Here is an 18984-nt window from a genome sequence, read left to right as displayed (position 1 = left end):
TGTTTTTAAAAACACGCAGGAAACAACCCACAAAGCAGTAAAGGCTTACAAGTCGCAGAACAAGGAATCAGTGACATTAACTCTCATTGGAGCAAAGTGAGCCTGCAGGACATTAAAGGTGGCAGAGAATTAAGTAAGAGTTAACACATGTAGTCCAGCTGCAGAAATTACATAAAAACCATGAGATAGGAAATGAGGGATGCAGCTGAGCAAACCGAAACTTTAAATTCAGACCAAATGCAGGAGTCTAATGTCTCCCACCTCCTCATTTCACAAAAACCTAGATGAGCAGCGAAAAAGGCCTGTGGCACAGCTGGAGCGCTGATCAATTCTACTCCTGCATCTGAAATAAATAAAAAAAGAAATAACTGGGCTGAGAGGAGGAAACAAGCCAATTCCACTACATCACCGCCCCAACACATCCCGCTCCAGAGGTAGCTGAAAGTAAAGATGCTTTTACAATAAATTGGACTCAGTTTTTCAATTTCTCGCTGAAGCTATGGGCTGATAATGTTAGGAGGCGGCAGCACACACAATAAAACACCAAAAAAAGGGTCTGATTCCTGTTTGTGAGGAAGCTGAAGTGAGGTAAAGTTGTTCTCTCAATGTCCCCTGATAGCAGCAGCAACACAAAGGATGTGTGACACTCACACAACAAAGGGAATAAAATGTGCCGGATTTCATTTTAAATGAGCTGGGAATGAAATGATTTAAGTTCATTTGTCCATCAGCATTCATTTCCTGCTTCTGAATTGTTGTCGCAATCGTGCATTTGGTGTTGCATGAGTGTGTGAAGACAAAGTGTCCAGACAAAGCCCGACCATGCAGGATGCAGCTCCCTCCTGCACCGACACACAAAAGCCAACAACTTTGGTGCGTTTCCGACCCCCCTTCAACAGATCCCTCTGGAGACGTCAGGTAAAGAAACACAGCGCTCACCTTTGTGTTGTTGTTGTTGTTGTTGTTGTGTTGTTGCTGCTGCTGCTGCTGCTGCTTCTTTCCGGTAGTTCCTGTGTCGGGTGTCCTCCGGGTGTGTGCTCTCCGCCGCTCCTGCTCCGGTTCATTTAAACGCGGAGCAGCGGTGTTGAAGTCGGGCTCGTTGCGCGTCTCTCCGGTGCGGTGGGCGGCGGGGCTGCTCCCTGTCACCGTCTTCCTGCTCTGCTTCGACCCGAAATCAGTCAGGACCTCCCACCCGGTCCAGCCTCCGGAGCAGGAAGGGAAAAGACCGCACGACGCGCCTCACATAGCTCCGGCCGCCCGGGGCCAAAATCCGGGACGCTCGCGCACGGTCCGGTCGGGTCCGGGTCTGGTCTTGGTCTTGGTCTTGGTGTGGGTGTGAGTCTGGTCCGGACGAGCAGGCAGTCCGGACTCTGCTGCTGCACTGCTGCCTTTGGTGGCTCCGACTGCACTGCAAAAAAATGTCCATCCTGAAGAGGCTTCAGTTTTAAAGTCCCAGCAGGGGCGCGCACAAATGGAGGTGGGGTGAAGGGGGTGGGGGGCGCAATCTGCCCCCCCACGCCGATAAGTGCCATTTTGTAAACCCTTAGATCAGGAGTATTCAACTAGAATTGTAAGAGGTCCTGTAAATCAACACCTCCTCCCCTGCTGAGGTCCGAAACTGAGCTAAACCAGATTAAAGAAACCAGGTTAACATTTTTATTCAACAAAGTATAAAATTGATTTAATGTCTCTTGAAACACTCCTGCCATTTTTCACCCAGTTGTCTGACTGTATTTTGGCTTACCTAAAATTCCCTCTGATTCCCTGAAGAGCCCCTCTGGTTGCCCAGTTGCTCCTCCAGTGTCTTTCTAGTTAAACCAAATTGGCTCGCAGTTTGAACCAGATGGCCCTCGTTGTCGGCTAAAATGCCCAACCTTGGCTCCAAGTTCCCCCACAGTTGAGACTAATAGCACAAGGTCGGCTGTGATGTCGGTCTGAAAACTCCTCATCTATCCTCAGGACTGCCCCCTCCCCTCACAGGGGGCAAAAGGCAGGAATCTGTCATTAACACCCCCATTCTACCCCACAAATAGAATTAGCACCATCCACAAAATTGCTTTTAATTTAAGATCCTCCTTTAAGTCTCGACAGAGCAAATGTAGGGGATAAGTGGAGAAATGATGACGTTTATGGGGCAAATTTAAATATGAAAAATACAACCGAGCTCTATAAACCTTTATCATTAAAACATAAAGGATCCAAGAGTAGATGTGAACTATATTCCCTCGTAGGAGATTAAAAAAATGGAAATGATGTTAAAGTCAGTATTAATTCTAGCAGGGACATACTCAGAGCAAGGGAGGTATTATAAGGACCTGGCGTTGGTGGAAAAACTGATTTGCTCTGAGAATGATTTTCACCACTATCAGACTGAGCAAATTAAATCTGAGTATAATTAAAAGCGGAGCCAATTACACTTCGATATATATGCAGGGACGGCTCACAGTTTGGGGTTAAATTATTAAAAGAAGCCCTGAGGATGTGTTTAACAAGATGCTATATTTATATAAATGTGTGTGTGTTAGAAGCCACCTGAGCTGCAGGCCTGAGCTTCAGTCCCTCTGGAGTTCATCCACGGTACCGCTGCAGTCTCTCATATGTATTTGCTTTAATTATGAAGGATAATGAATTCAAATTTGTGATGCATTAACGCTCTGAAATGGCAACACACCCCTGGAGCCCGTGAATGTCTGATACAGCTTCAGGCTCTGGGGGGAGTTGGGGAATTCTTCTACAAGACTGAGCTGATGGATCTAGACCGGCCTCTGAAATGCTAATGTTGACTTTTGGTGCCTAAATCTGGCTGCAGACACGCCGAGCTGCACCAGCCCACTGCTTTACAAGCAAAAGAGACACACAAACACACACACTTCTCCAGGGAGAGTGAAGCTAACCTTTAGCTTACCCTCAGATAAACGCTGTACATTTCTGTTCCTCGCTCGTCGACAAATTGCTCTGCAGAAAACAACAAAGTGTGCTTCTGAGATCAATCGCACGGAACCAAAAGAAAAAAAAACCAACAACACAAAGACATGCACGTTCACTTCATTTTGTCAAGGAGCAGCGAAGCTTCGCTCCTCTCCAATTCCACAACCCTTTTTGTTTCACACCCCAAAAAAAAAAAAAAAAACAACACGTTGCCGGAATTTCTGTTCTTTCACGTTCGCTCTGTCCGCCCACACGCCAGCCGAGCCGCTAGCAATTAATTAAAGGAAACACATGCACGGCTCAGCCAGCTTGTCGGGCCTGCCAGTCATCGGTACACCGCAGCAAAGATCTGACCATCACGGGCTTAATTGGCATTCAGAGGACGCGCTCTCCTCCTCAACTGTAGGCCGAATAAACACGCAGGCGGGATGGAGGCATCCCTGCCAATCGATAACTTCACCACGCCACATCTGAAGCTTTTTTAACCTCCACGCTGGGTTGACTCGCACATTTGGATTCACACAATGGCGGCGCTGCCATTAACAATTAGAAAATGGCTCCAAAGACAAAGTTGGTGTTTGTTCTGACAGAAAAAGGAGCTGTGACGAAGACGTGTCGATTGTGAGATTCACAAGTAATCTCATTCAAAATAGCTTATCTCCGTTTTTATTCACAGCAGACAATCTGAACCACAAAATTTATATCCATGGAAGGATTACAGGTTTGAAATGAGCTGCTGCTCTTTTGCCATGTTGGCACAACTGGTTTGTGCCGATACGATACAAAAAGGTGATCATATGAAAAAATCATCCTGTAAAGTCCGAATGAAGGAGGAAGTCAGCTATGGAGACCAAAACTCAGACTGTAAACATTGTGAGAAGCTGCAGGTATAAACTCCTCCGAGTCAACTTCATTTTCTCAGATGCTTGTTCTGACCCAGTTAGTGACACTCAAGTGTGTAAAAATGATCTAATCGCCATCTTTGAAAATACACATTAAGGATAAAGAAGTTCATCACTTCTAAAAACTTAATTATCAAGCCAAACTTTTAAATTTGAAATGAAATGTCAATGTGGGAGTTTGGCTCGGTTCTATCAACAACAGCTTCAGAGGGTCTTTGGCAATAATTCCAACATTTAGTGTTTTAGTGTCTCATAATATATGATTGCATTAACATAATGAGGATAAGATTTATGATATAGATACTAGTCATAAAGAAGGAGAGCAGCCAATTATTGAAAGGAATTTGATAATGAGGATTTAAAAAAGCACCACTTATCATTTCCTTTGTGGAATTGTGAAGAAAGAAACCGTGCATATTTTTGCTTCAACTCACGTCTGGTGAAAACCACAAAAGTAAGAAATGACTTGAATTATCGTCTGATTTTAATCTCTACCATTCTCCTGAAATCAAACAATATTCCCGTTCTCATCTGATCCGTTTCCAGCCTTCAGTGTGAATATCCTCAAGATATATTATTGTGTGTCTTGTCTGTTTGTGCAGCTGTTTGTTTACACAGAGAAAACACAGCGGCCGACGCTTGATTGGCTGATGGATGAAGATGCTTCTCCTCTCTTCCCGCCTGACGACACCCAGACTTCCATCATTTAGTGGTGTAGTGATGGGAGAAAAAGAAAAACCACGCAGCACTTTCACATTCCTGGAAAATTAGGTCACTCACACGCCGAAAGGAGCCAAACTCCAACTGGGACGTGGGTGAGATGGGGTGAGGCGGGTGAGGTGTGTGAGATGAAAGCCGCAACACTTGTGTGTAAATTTTCTCTGCTCCTGTCGACGTCGACATCACAGAACATCAACCACCTGGTACCACTTCAGGCTGAATACACAGTAATTTAAGGGAGGTGGCAGCACAATTTGAGGCGGCTGTTAAACTGTGCTCATCAGCATCTTGCAACACACACACACACAAGGAAAAAAGGTGAAATCCTCAGGGCTGTTGTGTTTTCCTGACAAGAGAATATACTTGATTGTGATTTTTCTTTTTTCTTTTTGCTCCTGCAGGGATCAAACTCCCCGACTCCCAAGTCCACTCCGTCCTACCCCTCCCTGCTTCCCCCCCATTATATCGGCTGCATTTCCTGGCGCTTCCATGGGAATCTAATTGCCTATTGTGCTTGCTGCTCTGCTGTCTGGGTGATGTGCAGTGACAAGCTGCATCCTCAAAAAAACAAAAAAAGAAAAAAGTGATGTACACTCTGGAGGTTTTCTGGCTTTATCTGTCTCTCACATGATTCCTCGCCCACACCAACTTCTCCATCCATCCTCACATCTGATATAAAGTTCATATGTCAAGTGGATGTGTTGAGTGGAAAGTGAGCGTGCATCCCTTGTTTCCCAGGGCAACCGCATTACAAAATATATTATATATATATATATTATTATTATTTCTTTTTTTTAAAGTCGAACAGTTTGTCAATTTGTTCTCACAGCTCGAAAGTTCGTTGAAAGTTGTTCTCCTCAGAAGCTGTGAGCCGCCCTGTTTCCCCTCAGATGAGTTGGAAACGAGAGAAAAGAGCTGGAGAAGCTTTTTATTCTCCCAATAGAAACATGTCGGATATTGTCAGGTTGGATTATGTAAAGTGCAAAAACACAAAAACAATAGCTGTGTGTTGTGTGGAGCTGATTTCACACAGCAGAACAACAACGTCAGATCATGGAGCATCATTTATTGAGTGGATTTGCCCCTTCAGAGATTTAAAACATCTTTTCTTGGTTCGGAAACAACTCAAATGTGAAAACTGAATGATAAATTTGGTTTAAATTCAGGTGTGAGCAGCTCAACTCCCCTCTTTTAAAGATGGATATCATGATTGTCGCCTCGATTCGGAGACAAGATGATTAAAGAAAAGTAAGTTACACTCACATGTAATTAAACTATTATTTAATCCACAAATTATTTAAGTTTCATGGCATCAGCAACAAATGTAAATGCTTAAGTACACAAAAATATATAAATATAATTTGTAATGTGTGAATACGTTTCAGTTCAATTAAATTTTTTGAGGTTGGTTTATATGAATCCTGAATCCGGCAGACTCTTCTGCTGATGGCTGGGCAAAGAAGCTAAGTGTTAGCTGAGTTAGCTGATGGCTGGGCAAAGAAGCTAAGTGTTAGCTGAGCTAGCTGATGGCTGGGCAAAGAAGCTAAGTGTTAGCTGAGCTAGCTGATGGCTGGGCAAAGAAGCTAAGTGTTAGCTGAGCTAGCTGATGGCTGGGCAAAGAAGCTAAGTGTTAGCTGAGCTAGCTGATGGCTGGGCAAAGAAGCTAAGTGTTAGCTGAGTTAGCTGATGGCTGGGCAAAGAAGCTAAGTGTTAGCTGAGTTAGCTGATGGCTGGGCAAAGAAGCTAAGTGTTAGCTGAGCTAGCTGATGGCTGGGCAAAGAAGCTAAGTGTTAGCTGAGCTAGCTGATGGCTGGCTAACTGCTGGCTAGCCGTCAGTCTTTATCGCTGTTTCCGAGCAGCTAAAAGAGCACCGAGAGACGGACCGAGCAGGAGAGAGGAGGACAAGTGAACTCTGCCGGGGTTACGGAATATGGTGAGCAAAGTTCAAATTTAGTGACATATTTGTGTTTTGGCACACCTCGCTGCTCGCTACTGTGATTAGCTGCTGCAGTTTTCTCTAAAAGTAAATTTGATGATGTGGTCCTAATTGGGTTAAAAGTCTCAAAATGCTAAAAAAAAAAAAAAAAATCTCATTAAGTAGCTTAACTTAAATTTCTTGTGTATTTGTTCATGTCCCAGACCATAAGTAAGGATGTTTTTCAAGTTAGCAAAGCATAATGTTACTTCGATATCATGTTGTATTTTTAAAAGCTTAAGTTGAAATAAAACTGGGAAAGTTATTTATTGCTGTTGTTGATACATTTAGTTATTAACTGGCACTCATAAATCTTAATGTTGGACCGAATTCTCCTTTAGGGACCTGGAGAGTTCCAGTTTTTGGGGATTATGGCGTTTTAATTTGGGAACACATTCGACTGGAAGAATTGGCTCTTTCATTTTAATCAATATTTGTGCGGTGTAAACAACAAACAGGCCAGTTTCATGTTGTTGTTCTAAATTGACTCACATATTAAATGTCCATTAGAGAACATAAGCATTGACTGAATCAACCGTTCACCCGGCTGAATGTTTTCACACTGAACTTTATTTCTTATGGTAATTATTTAGACAATTAGTCTGAGTGCATTTATTGGTAGTATAACTATATTTACGTGTCATTTACATTTTCAATTATTTATACTGGAAAAATACCTAAAAGAGCATAAATTGTGGAATTTTGTGGCTCCCTTTGAATTCATTTTGATGGTGAGTCTGATATTTTTCTGTTCCTTAAAATCTCCTGACTCCAGCATTTATAAAACTTTCTCAGTGACAGTCCCAGAGTGAAGTGCTGCTGATAACACACATCAGCCCAAAACGACTGTGTGAAAACAACTGAGGTCAGCGCTGTGGAGGGAACAATGGCGAACATCGAAGCATGTCCAAAGGATGCAGAGGTAAAAGACACACCACCACCACAACAACCACAACTACAAAATCATACAAGCTGAAGAGCAACTGCACAGTATCCGATGACTCAATTTGTCCTAGTTCTCCAATCCAGCAGACTGAAAATGAAGCTCATCCGTTAAATGAGTGCAATCAGTGAAGCTCTCAGTGGCTCATCAGAGGGATCCACTCCGTCCCCCATCTGCTCCCCGCCAGCACACCGACAGGACCCCCACCCCACACACACACACACCTCCGGCCCGGTGCTGGGCTCCACTACCAATGATGAGGACATTTACATTTTAAGCATTTGGCTGACGCTCATCTGGAGAGTGATTTTCAGTAAGGAGGACCCAAGGCTATGGGCTGACCTTGTGCAAATGGCTGCCCGTCTTTGTTTTTATGATCAGAGTCGTGGCAGCTTGTGCACGTTCCTGTCCTGTTATCAAACATCAGCAGAGGAGCTGCACTTTTTCCCACAGCATCATACGTTTTAGTTTTTGTTTGTTCTTGTTTTTTTTTCTTTTCTAAAAACACTTGGAATGAACTAATCAACCTTGAAGCCAAGCGCTAACGCAATGAAACGTGTTGCTGACGCCTGACTAATGAACATGCATGCTAGATTGGTGTACTAAGTGGAACTGTTATTTCCAGGCTCATGGTGAATCAAGGATAAAGGCTTGTGGGAACTCGATTTTGTAAACAGGAGCGATAGCTCTTGTACTTTCAGTGATTATAGCTCACTTGACTTTGCACAACAAATATTGACCAGTCCATTAAATTGTTGCGAGGTTATGAGTCATTTCCATAAATTAAAACTGTTTTCTAACCACTGTAAAGTAAACGTGGGAATAAACTTAAACAGCCTTTATTGCATCATAAAAAACTTTCAGTTTTCTTTAATCTTTAGCAAATTTTAGCTTCAATATCTTGTCCAAGAACACTACGACTTACAAGAAGTCAGATTTCATTGTCCTTCGACTTATCAGCTCAGTAAATGTTTTCCTAATTAGTTTATGACTTCAGTCTCAAGTTTCAAATCTTCTTCAATACAATGTGATGTTCATTTTTTGAAATGATGGTCCCATTTAAAGGAAAATAGACCAGAAAGCAGCAGATGGATTGGGGGCATGGCTACTTTGTGACTGATCAGGATGCAGTACTTTATTCTTTCCTCCAAGCAGCAATACAGTGAAAACTACTTATTAGTGACAGAATTTTCCAATATTTTCTGGATTTTAACCCATTAAATGCTCCTAAAAGACATTTAAAGCTCCATCAAGCAGCAGAGTCAGGTGTAGGTTGATCACTGTGAGCATATCACACATTTTTAATGTATCGATTATAGCTGCTTTAATCTGGCTGATGTGGCTCTCCCTGGCTTGAAGGTTAAACCCTGGACTGTTTGATTTTGCGGTTCTGCAAGACACTCAAATTTGATCATACCCTGCAGAGATGTTAATCTTCACCGGAGCAATGAAGAGTGTCATATTTTATGTAAACCTTCGCAGCAATGGGGAATATTTATCTAAAAGCTCGAACTGGCTCATACCCTCCTGTATCTAATCAGTGTACTTGAACTGCTGCAGGGAGTTTTCTGCTCTTTACTTTTCTGCACCTTTCATCACCTTCAGTTGAAGATCAGAGGAGGATAAGAGGATAGAGAATAATGTCTTACCAAATCAATCACCATCCGGGGAGAACTGAATGACCCTTTATGAGACACTGCTGACTTAAGGAAAAATGAAATTTGGGACATTTCAGTACATTTTGGACAAAATCAGGCCTTTTTGGTTCACACCAGGTCACAAAGAACACAATAAAGTTTACAGAATTTACAAAACAATTCAATCACAGATTTTGAGATGGGAGACAAAAACAACAATAGATGCCAAATGAATTATGGGTAAACAAAAGAAAACAGCTAAATACATTACAAATAAATCCGCCTATAACCCAAAAGTTGGGACAATAGGAGCATCTGTTTGTGTTTATTGCTTGTTTTTTAATTTCTATTCTTTCACATGTTCTGAATGAATGCAGCTGTTGAACACCTAAATGTGCAATTTATCATGTGCATGCTGGAGGCTGTAATTCATGATATTATAATCTAAACAAAAAATATTGTGAAATACTGTGGCAAATACATCATTGCCCAGTAAAACTTAGACCAGTGCAATAAATCAAGTTTAAACCAGAAATCAGCTTTTATGCAAAGAACAAAAAAGGAAGAGAAAAGCGTTTCACTTTCATTTGGAAGAACTTGAAGCTGAAGGTCTTACCAAACGACAATTAATCGCCCCTTTTCCAAAACTTGCTAGCATGGGGCTTTTGTCAACAATGAAAGAGGAAAGATAAATCATTAATCAGGCCCAGGTGGGATGACTCTGCAGCAGACACAGGTATTTAAGGGCATTGATGTCAACACAACAACCGTGATTGTGGAAAGTTTCTCAGAGGGTCTTTTAAAAGAACCATTTGGAATTTGGTGGGAAAGGGTTATAAAAAATAATAAAATATCTTTCCATGACTTTCCCTGACCCCCTTGTGGAATAAATGTATTTCCATCAAGGTCTGTAGTGACGGCACTGTGGACAAAAGACAAAATGTAAAGTCATTACGTCATACTCCTCCATGAAGGGTCAAGAGGATAAAGAAAGAAGAGATGAAAAGTCAGTTTACTCTTGTTTCCTTGAATTTCATATAAAAGCTGATTAAGTCTGTCCCCATGTCCACAGCAAAGGACAACAAGGAGGTTAGATAACAGCAAGGCTTCAAATAGAAATAACTTCAGTCTGAAATCGTTTTTTAACCACATTTCATTCCATTTATTTGCCCTTTATTAAATCCAATGGAGGCAGTCTCGCATACAATTCAATAAATATTACATCTATAGCTTTAAACTACACAAACACACCCAGTGGCACAAAAACAGGCTGAAAAGTGATAAGATATCCGCTGACTCATCCCTCAGCTGGGCAGCTGACGACCCGCTTCGCTTCACACTCCAACGGCCCACCAACGTTTCTTCCCAAAAAGATTGAAGCAGGTGCTGATGGAAATTCAGCTGATACCCTCCCCACTGTCGCTGCCTGGACCGCTATCACCCAATCAAATCCCCTTTTCAATCTGGGCTCGATGAGGAGGAGATAGGAGTTAAAGGTGACCTCATTCTGAATGAGGTGGGCCAGGCCGTATAATTGGATACACTCTGACGTGAGATTGAGTTTATCCCAGGCTAAAAAAAAAAAAGACTGACCTGTTTTTCCCGAAGTCTCCGCTCCAAGATGGATGCTCGTGAATGAGGGTAATCACTTTATTGAGGCTGAGATGCACCGGGAAACAACAATCAGTTTAACCTGCAGCTTCGGCGGGTACGTGGACACCAAGTAAACAGTCCAGAGGTCGACTCCTGTGAAGGATCGTGTCCACTGGATCAGTAAGCAGCAACAAGTCTTTTTATAAGGGAAAATGAAACGTTTGATATCCTGCCAGGGGCAGTTTCATTTCATCATCTAATGTGATGGATTGAATTCAAATGGTCAGATTAACCACCTGAGGGCCTCAGAAACCGAACAGGATACTTTGGGTAAAATACATGATAGGTTTCTGCTTTGGCCAGCTTTTTTATATTTAGAGAAAGCAATTATTATACCACTAACCCAGGTGGCACATTCTAAGTGCCGCTGAATGGGTAGCACTAGCTATAGCTCCCATACCACGAACTGAACCCAGGCAGCTTGGGTGAAAACCAGGACTCCTAACCTCTGGACCATTAATTAACAAAGCTTAATGCACTGACAGTTTGTGAGGCCCTCAGGTGGCCAACTGACGTTCATCCATTAACGTGTTAATTAATGTGGAAGAAAAAATCTATCCAACTCATGAGGTGTAGAGAACTACGATAACGTCCGTAATAAATCTTTCTCTGTGACGTTGTCCAGAGAAAGAGATCAAGAGATAAAGATCAGGTCCAGCAATTCGCCCAGAGCCACCTCTCTTCATTAACTCACCCTCCAAATGTGTTTTATTGATTCAAAAAAGGAAATATTATTTAAGTATTTGGATCATAAAAAGTGTGTGACTTTAGTTTCCTCTTCAGTGTATTACTCTAGTCTGTCTAAGCATTTTGCTGTAATAAAAGTCTAGTTTAGCTGGAACTGAAAGGTTTGTTGGTAAAAATGAATAATGTAATCTAATTCAACTAATTCTCAAATGAAAATTTGTTTTAAAGGAAAACCCATTGGGAATGCTCCAGTTTGGTTTTTCTTTTTTATTTTACACCTTCCAACAGGTTCCTTCCAAAGTCCTGCACTCTCCCAAACATCACTAAAAAGTTAATTCAAGAGCCTGTGAAATATCTATTAGTTATGTTTTATTTGAGCTACATATTCCGGCTTTAGAGAAACCCAGAGTCTAATTTGTACCTTGCCCAGACTTTGATTTTCCGGGCTGTGTGTGTGTTTGATCTGACCTCAGAGTATTCCCTGGATTAATCTCATCTTCAAAGACAAAGAAGCTGCAGGTTGTCATGCTGATTTAAGTTTCTGAGCGATAACAAGAGTCTTATCAGGGTGTAATTAAAAGCTAAAAGCTAAAGAATAAATTCAACAAGGAGACGTCTTTTTATCTGGAATTCCCCAGAATGATTTTATTCCCAATTTTCCACACCCCATGTAGAGAGAGAGGAAACAAACTTTATCGTTACAAAATGAGACAGACAACAGCACATAGGATCTGTTGGGTCTCTTTAATTAATTTTATCAGGACTTTGGTCTCGACCTGCTCTATATGTAAAGTGCCTCGATATAACTTTGTTATGATTTGGCGCTATACAAATAAATCTGATTTGATTTGCTCCTGTGTTGTTGGCCAGTTTTTGTTTGTAGTCCCATATGGTCTAGCAGTTAGGCTTCCTGGTTTTCACCCAGGTGGCCCGCGTTCGACTTCCAGTGTGGGAATTGGCTTTATGTGATTCGTCACCCCCCACCAAATGTTGTTGTGTGCACACTGACAACTATAGGAAGACCATGTGATTGCAGAGACAGTGAGCTTTTGACAGCAGGTGATGTAATCTAACCATCATCAGTAGGACTCATAATTGCAGTTGGCTGGTGTCGTCACCTTCCTTCTTGCAAAACGGCGGAATAGCTGGCAGGTGTTGACGGACAACACCAGGAGTTCCACTATTTGGCGTCTGTCTGCAGTCAGTCTTTTAAAAATCTTTAAATCCTCACAGTGTGTGTGTCTCTCAGCAGCTCAACTGTATCTCAACTCTGCGGACGCACACACTTCCTCCACGCCTCAGTACATATCGTCCTCTATTTCTTTCTTTATTCTTCCGCCAACTCATTCTGTCTGACTTTTGTCTTTTCCCTCTGCACTCTTCTCAGCCCAAAACATCCTTCGCTCTTATCTCTCGCATTTCTTTCCCTCCCCCACCTCCATGCTGCCATTCTCCCCACTCTCTGATCTCTCTTCTCTTCCTGTCTAATTAATTCTCTCCTCTCATCTTTCCCAGGGCTGTGGGTGATCAATGATCTCTCACTAATTTATTTGGCGGTGTCTTCAGCGCAAATTGGACACTATCTGGGTGATTTTCTGGTGCTTACATGTCAGCAGCTGAATATACAGGAGGCCATTTTAACGCCTGGTGTTGCAGCCTAGAAAAGGCTGGCCGCTTCTTATTTCAGAAGGCTGACCTTCAGTTCTATTGCTAAGTGAAGACAGATGAATATATTATATATTGTGTATACAGACACACACAGCATGCTTCCACTTCTGTGGAGGATATTTGGTCATGCAGCTTCCTGCACCGTCCAGAGGTCTAGTGACCTCGTTATGAGTCACGCATTTTGAGATCAACCCATCCGTGACAGCCAACATTTGCACTTTCTCACCTTGATGCCCCCCCCCCCCTCCTCACCAGCTCTGATTCCAATTCAGCTCCGCTAATCCCTAATAGAGGTGTAGTGGGGGTCTCCAGAAATCAGTAGCTGGGTCAGATATTTCCTTTCCAGGAGGGATTATCTGAGTTTTTCTCTGGAAGGTAAAATCCATATCTGGTGTTAACAGACACCGACCCCCCCACCCCGCCAAAAAAAAAAAAAAAAAAACTGCAGAGGGATCAAGTTTCTCCCCGTTCCTGAGGTTTATTCATCGCAGTCAAAGGGATAAGCTAATTTTAAGGGAGAGGCGTTACATTTCGCCAAGTTAACTTCACTTCACACCTTAAAATCGGAGCATCAGCTGAGAGAAGCATCTGTGAGATAAATCACTTGTGCTTTGAGCATCACAGGTTTTAATAAGCTGAGAAAGGTCTGTGTGTGTGTGTGTGTGTGTGTTGCATGGGTCTTTCCAGCAGAGTCTACAATCAGAGTTTTGGGGGGATTTTTGGTTTTATTTTTTTGTTGTATTTTTTCTTTTCTTAGTTTCTATTATCGGACCACATGGTAGAAGCTTTCGTGCCATCTGTGCCTCAGTTTCATCATCTTTAGTGGAAATGTTACGGGGCTTATCGCAGGAGCAGCACAAAGGGAGCTCAGCTAAAAGAGGACAATATGGTATCTGACGGGATGGAGGCTGCGTATCTCACCAAGTGAAGCTCTGAGCTGCAGTTTGTCGCCTCATAATACGACTAATGTTATGGGATGAGGTTTGTCCCCGTGGGACTTATCATCCTGAGCAGCCACGTGTCTATTTGAGGATTTAGATTTTGAAATTTCAAACCCTTTTGAAATGAACACTTAGAAAAAGTATTTTTATATTAAATAATAATAATAATTTCTGTTGTTTAACATGCCAGTGATTAGTTTTTTTGGCCCATGGGCTCATGTGTTATATATGATGTTACTAAAGCCTCTCTTTATTTCTTTTTCCAAGTATTATCTCCAAAACTTTACTTTGTGTAGCAGATTTATCACCTACCCAACATGGAGATCATGAAAGAACAGATGAGACTGGGACCTTGAATAAGTAAATTTCTTCCCTTTTTTCGACTTAAAAAAAGCTGTACATTTAAAAAAAAATGTGCACATTCTAGTTAAGTCTAAGTTAAATGAAGGAAGTGAAAAATAAAACTGTTATAATAAAATACAAATTTCTTGAAAGGCCTGAAAACCTCCAACCAGACATACAGACTCATGGTGCTGGAAATAAATCCGCCCTTAAAAGGAGCCTTTTACAGTATCAGATACACCCATAGTCTCACCAAGTTTGTTAAGTCTGAATCACTGAAGATAAAAAGGTGGCGTGACAGGCGGCAGCAGCAGACTTTGGCTTCCTGCACTCAAACCCTCTTGTGTCGGAGAATAATCAGCTATTAAACCTGCAGAGGACGGTAAAAGCTCTCCAGACAGGTCTGTGTGCGTCTCCTCTGCAGTTACATAACCAGGATTAGCTCATTTCTCCGTGTTGCCTGTTATTGTTTGCTAAACTGTAATCCTGTGAACCAAAGCCCGGCCCTCCACAGACACATCTGGTCGTGTTTCTGACAATTAGGGAGGAACGCTGCATTCCTTGGCGCCGCCATGGGGCCTCCCAGGCTACACATGCTAGCAATCTCCCTCTTCCTGAATTTGGTCGTCATTGGCGTTCCCCCTTGCTGTGCTTGTTTTGGTAAAATGCCCCATGAGCCCCACCCCACCCCCCGCCCCTCTTGTCCCTCTGCAGAGGTTTAGGCTGAAAAAGCCCCTAAACACAAAATGCTGATTACTTCTGGGCGGAAACGCAACGCAGCCAAGAGATCAACCCAGGAAAACAACTCATTGCTATTTACAGTGTGTGTGTGTGTCTGCGTGTGTGCCATCTGAGCTGATCTGCTCAACAAGTAAATATTGTGACATTTATCGTGTGGTTGATGATTCGCACAGCAAAGCCAGGCGGCTGAACGTCTATTCAGCAGCTGTGGGCAGATAATTCATTTCATAACTTATTTATGTCTGAAACAGGTACAGTCAGCAAGGGACGGCTGTTTGGTCTCATGTGTGAAAACAAAGTCTATGATGTAAATAACAGCTTCAGGAAAACACTTTTATATTTTACATTTGGGCATTTTATTAGCTGGGCCAGTGTAGAAAGACAGGACATGTCGATCAAAGTCTGTTTTTCTCTCAATGGGACCATCATTTAAAAAGTAAGCATCATCAACTCATCAGGAAAATGTTTAATGAGCTAATAAATCAGGGAGAAGGAGGAACATTACTTCCCATAGACTTCAATACAATCTGACTTTTTCCACCCCCTGACGGTCCTCTATGGACATCAGTGTGTTGGAGCAAACTGCAGCTGATATCATCCTGGAAAATGTTGACTTCTTAAACAGACTAAAGATGATTTGATTCGAGAATCTCACAGCCTCCACCAGCCGTAAAAAGCGGCGCCGTCCGTCTCGGGGGGCTTCTTTTTGCTGCCGCCGGCTGCTCTACAGGTTTTACAAACAAGCGTCATCTGTCAAAGGGGAGGACAATAAAGTGTAATGGGTGTTCGCACCGCGGAGCTCAGGGCTGATGTATCTACCGTCGCCTCTGCAGGTGGAGAAATGCTGACCCTACGGCGAGCGGCGCCGATGCTGGTTCTGCTTCCTGCTGATGGACCTGTTTTACAGCTCCACTCTACGCTGCTAACAAGTGGGCACCCTGAACTTTTCTGCCTCTCTGCCATTAAAGACCACGGCCCCCCAGAGACCTCTTTTTTTTTCGATGGGACATCGGCTCAATATCCAGCAAGGCCTCATTCTCTTTCTGCTAGAGGATGAGCAGACATGACTCCACAACCTCCCACGCCGTTGTTGTTGTTGTTTTTGTTGTTGTAATGCTCTGCGGTGCGTCTCCTCTTAAAAGCGTGATATCAGCGTGTGAATCATCCCTGACCCGGAGATGGTGGGGGAGGTTTGGAGGTTTGTTGAGCATCGTCTCCTTTTGAATCTGACCTCGATAAACCAAAAGTGGATGCTACATCTTACAGTCGTATGGGCCCGTTTTGTTTTTCATGGAGGCTGCGCTGTTACTACAGACAAGGCTGCGGTGTGATTGGGCTGAAGTTCCAAGATTAGTAATCAAACCAGTTCCCATACTGGGAGCTGAACGCAGGCCACCTGGGTGAAAACCAGGAATACTTCCTGACCACTAGACCATATGGGAGTCTGATCAACGGCAGCCGTATATTCAATAGAAGCCTCTCGGTGGACGGCTTTACTTTATTAACAGTCGGATTTTCTCCACTTTGGGACATATGAAGGAATTGCAATTTGTAAAAACAAGCTAATTGCTATTTATATTAATAAAGCAAAAACAAATTGGATTTCACATGTAAAAATAAACATCACTCCCAGCAGGGCAACACAAGAGTCCTAGCCAGGCTTCACTTCCTGCTCCTGCTGCTGTGAGTGTAGTCAGTGTTGTGTAAATGTAATAACACAGTCAAGGTCGTGTTGGACTAAGACTGCCGACGGATCTGCGTTACCTCCAGCTGCAGCTCACCGCTGCCAATAACCGCAGCGCCACGCGACCTTGAGTGTCTTATTGCTTAATTGAGTGTGCACACCTGAGTGTTGAAGGCCCCCCGTGGGAATCAAACCTGCCACACACACAAACACACACTACTACTGTACTTGTCAAGTTTTTCAAGCTGTAGATCTGTTCCCAACAACACGAGCAGGCGGCGCCGATGGCCCCCAACAGTCCTGCCTTTGTTGCTGAGTCAGGTGACCAATGAGCTGCAATGGCCAAAATTCAGCGTGGCGGGCCGAGTGACTGATGCAGCCCTCCTGCCTCTCGGCCCAGAGTGGCCAGCCGTGGCTGGCCCCTAATTGGGCATCTGGATGACAGAAGGGACTCTTCATAGAAACATCCATCACGTCCTTTAGGAGCGGCACAGAGCAGACGGCGCCGTCAGGACACCAGCAGCGTTTGTCTTCGGCTGAACGTGTAGAGTGATTCTGCTCTGACGTGGCTGCTGCTTTAAGGACATGTCTGCTTTATTTCTGTCACATTCAGGACCCGGTCCCACCAGTACCACCCTGAATCTGAGCCAGCATGAGCACACAGGAGCAAAACCTGATAGACAAAGCTACTTGGAATCCATCAAGCTTTCTGTCTCGAAGTGTCAGAGTGACCACAGAGCTGCTGGGTACGTTCTTTTCAGTGTTCAATCAACTTATACGTAAATTCAAATCCTTTTATGCAACATTGTCTACTCATCAGCCACAGTTCATGTTTTACACCTGAAGAAACAACAAGCAGGTGGAGGTACAGGAGTTATAATGGTACATTAATATCATAATATAATAGAGTTCTGGTTATTCCTCACTTTGGAGAAACACCTGGAAAGGATTACAGATTCTTTTTGTAGCTGCTCAAAGTGATCTGCTGTTCAGATATTTAGTCATCTTCTAATGATGAGCTTCTCTCAAACTAACAGGAGCGCCGCCGTTCTCCGGAAAAACCGGCCTGACAGCTTGGCAGGATCACTCCAAGCTGTTAAGGAGGCGGGATAGATGCTCTTAACCTCCCACAGCTTTTATAGGACCACACACACACACACACACACACACACACCTGTGTGTATTTGTATTTATGCAATTTAGCATCTGAAACTTTTAAAGGGCCCATGTAGGAACACAGAAGAGCCTTAAACCTGAATTCTATCTCAGGACCATCATGGGAGACTGCACCCATTGTAAAAGTAAGTCGGTTTGCCTTGAAATCTATGGGAAAATGTCCCTACTTCTCCTTTCATTTATTAGGTCATTAAATGTCTTCAATAAAAACGTAATGTTAATTTTTAGAAGAAAAAAGATCTTACAGTTTCCAAAAAAAGCCAAAACGACATCACATTGGGATGAACCCACAAAAAAAGAGCCACACACATTTGATGAAAGTAATGATTTCACAGGCCGATGCTCCAAGTTCACAAAGTAAAAAGTGGTGAAATGTTCTTCCTTCAGAGGATTCTGCTCATCTTTTTATCCTTAATTTTGGCATTCATGCACCAGAAAACATCGACTCAGAGCCGCCGTGTACAGAAATCATCACTGCAGGATGTTTTACCCACAGAGGCCCCAGACTGTTTGTGTCCCTCTGCGTGAAATATATCAGCCTCCTCCGGCTTGATGCGACACACGCAGCATATCATGCATCCTGCCACCATCGCCACCTTGTGTTGTAAATACACCCGGGAGCCAATCACTCTGAAGCCTTTCACATTTACCCATAATGCAGGCGTCATGAAGATGGAGAGCCGGCGTGAAGAGAGGGAGTCTGCAGGATATGAGCTCTGAGACCATCCGAATGGGGCTGTCCATCTCTTCCCCCAAAACTGACGAATCTGAGGGGAAATCATGTGTTGCGCTCCGCTACCACAACTTTTTTCATCTGATCTGGCCTCCCTTCCTCCTCCTTTAGAAGAGGAATCACTTAAGAGGGTTGCTTCCAATTGCAAAAGCTTTTCCTTTACTTTCTCTCTGCTTCAAACAACACAAAAGCACAAGCCTTTGCCCCCCTTCCTTCCTTTTTGAGAGCAGCTCATTGGCTGGACTGTCTCCGTG

The 18984-nt window shown here is 43.1% G+C and overlaps 1 protein-coding gene and 1 long non-coding RNA gene across 5 annotated transcripts in view; one reads left to right on the top strand and one right to left on the bottom strand.

Moving 5' to 3' along the window:
• The window catches only part of rnf152 (ring finger protein 152), a 34033-nt gene extending 32635 nt beyond the window's left edge, over positions 1 to 1398 (bottom strand). Inside the window, exon 1 of the mRNA XM_029529240.1 lies at positions 940 to 1398. The gene's annotated coding sequence lies outside the window, so the exon portion shown is untranslated. The remainder of the gene's footprint in view (positions 1 to 939) is intronic.
• LOC115061027 (uncharacterized) lies at positions 716 to 8474 on the top strand. 4 transcript variants are annotated; one of them, XR_003842313.1, is made up of 5 exons: positions 716 to 918; positions 4433 to 4669; positions 4952 to 6483; positions 7321 to 7447; positions 7542 to 8474. It is a non-coding gene; the product is annotated as an uncharacterized LOC115061027 (long non-coding RNA). The 4 variants fall into 4 exon arrangements; XR_003842311.1 differs by having other exon boundaries at positions 4433 to 4868; XR_003842312.1 differs by having other exon boundaries at positions 4433 to 5798; positions 6410 to 6483.
• The last annotated feature ends 10510 nt before the right edge of the window (positions 8475 to 18984 follow it).

The sequence above is a fragment of the Echeneis naucrates genome, chromosome 20, assembly GCF_900963305.1.
Source record: "Echeneis naucrates chromosome 20, fEcheNa1.1, whole genome shotgun sequence".
NCBI lineage: Eukaryota > Metazoa > Chordata > Actinopteri > Carangiformes > Echeneidae > Echeneis > Echeneis naucrates.
Note: the sequence above shows the minus strand (reverse complement) of the source record. Positions and strands in the feature narration are given on the sequence as shown.